The sequence below is a fragment of the Colias philodice genome, chromosome 5 (assembly GCF_061535455.1).
Source record: "Colias philodice isolate Cphi_HAF_F1 chromosome 5, ilColPhil1 Martin Lab GWU primary, whole genome shotgun sequence".
NCBI lineage: Eukaryota > Metazoa > Arthropoda > Insecta > Lepidoptera > Pieridae > Colias > Colias philodice.
Window position 1 is genome coordinate 11658878 of NC_143090.1, and position 1614 is coordinate 11660491.

At 29.2% G+C, this 1614-nt stretch overlaps 1 long non-coding RNA gene across 1 annotated transcript; it reads left to right on the plus strand.

The window, feature by feature from the left end:
• Positions 1–252: 252 nt before the first annotated feature.
• Positions 253–1212, plus strand: LOC149488681 (uncharacterized). The gene is made up of 2 exons (XR_016315622.1): positions 253–590; positions 1023–1212. It is a non-coding gene; the product is annotated as an uncharacterized LOC149488681 (long non-coding RNA).
• The last annotated feature ends 402 nt before the right edge of the window (positions 1213–1614 follow it).

Consider the following 1614-nt stretch of genomic DNA (forward strand, 5'->3'; position numbering starts at 1 on the left):
TGATTTATCTAAATTATTGTTATTCGTGATTTAAGATTATCGATTGTTTTAATTTGAAAACAATTTTTATACTTATTTCTGACTAGAAATAAAACTGAAGTCAAATTTCAATCTCATAATATTATACCTATCTAAGTAATAAAAATAATCTTATTTTTTGAAGTGAAACTTCTTTATCGGGGTTGGATAAAAATTTAGTGTAACATTTTTTCGTTACGCGCCATCTTGTTTTTATCCCTACCACGCGCTCAGAGGAATAAACCTATAGAGTTCTTATATTGAGACAGAACAAAATACATATTTTCTAATCTACTTACTCTTAGTCAATAACAGCATAAGTCAGATTGAGATAGCGATAGAGTATCTGCACTGTCTTCAAACGTAGCGCGCCGGCAGTCAGTTTGTTTTCCAACCAGCTGGTGGGCTCACTGCGTCAAGTGTTTTTAACGAAATATTTAGAAAATATAAAGTGTATAGTGTTTCTTTTTATTTGTCAGTGTGCTAAAATGACTATTGTATGTTTAGCTACCGGCTATTACTAGTCGAATGGGAGTTTTGGATGAAAACAATGAAAAAATATCTTTCCATCGGTAAGTGATTTTCAGCAAATTGATAAATATTTATGTTCTAACCCTATTTGAAGGTTTTATCAAGCGCTTTTTTATAAGTTTATGTTGTAACTGTAACATTTACCCACTTTATGGGGTTGTGGAATACAAAAGAATTAAATAATTTTTAAAAAATGTCACAATATTATCAAGTTTGGCATTTTGTTTACCACCGTAGTGTTGTAACACATCTAGCGTATATTATCGATTTATGACAAAAAATCTATTTCATATTAACGTTGATTTATTTATTTTGTTTCTTATATCAGATTTATATGTAGTTGTTGTAGCAAATAATTGATGTAAATTTTCTACAGCAGGAAAATAAAAAATACCACGTGGTTGTTTTATTTGACTTATCTGTTTAGTTTGTTGTTTCTCTTTTAGATTATTAATAAATTCATTTTGTTTTAGATTTCCAGAGCTAAATAAGAAATGGGTATAAAACATGAGACGTGTAGATTGGACGCCGTCGAAATTTGCTAGATTGTGTTCACTGCATTTCGAGCCTGCGTGTTATCAAGATGGATACTCTAGAAGAATTGTGCAATCTTACGCTTACGTTTTTTTTGTTCCTTTAGATAATAAATACATTTGTGTGTGAGTTGAATTTTTATTTGGAAATTTTTTTACACATTTACTTTAAATGTGTAACTATGTGAAAATTAAACGGTTGATTAAATGACAGTTCTCATAGATGAGAAACTACTATTGAAATACATACTTAATATACATGCGTTTTCAAAGAAAAACCCGCATAGTTCCCATTCCTGTGGGATTTCCGGTATAAAACCTATCCTATGTGTGTATGTACAAAATTTCATTGTAATCGGTTCAGCAGTGAAAGAGAAAGTTATCCATTCTCGCATAATTTCGCATTTATTATATTCGTAGGATTAAACAAATAATGTATTCAACTGAAATTTATGATTAATTAATAATTTTGTTTTTTTTTATTATTTATTATTTCACGAAACCGTAAATGCAAAATGCATTCACGATTTTA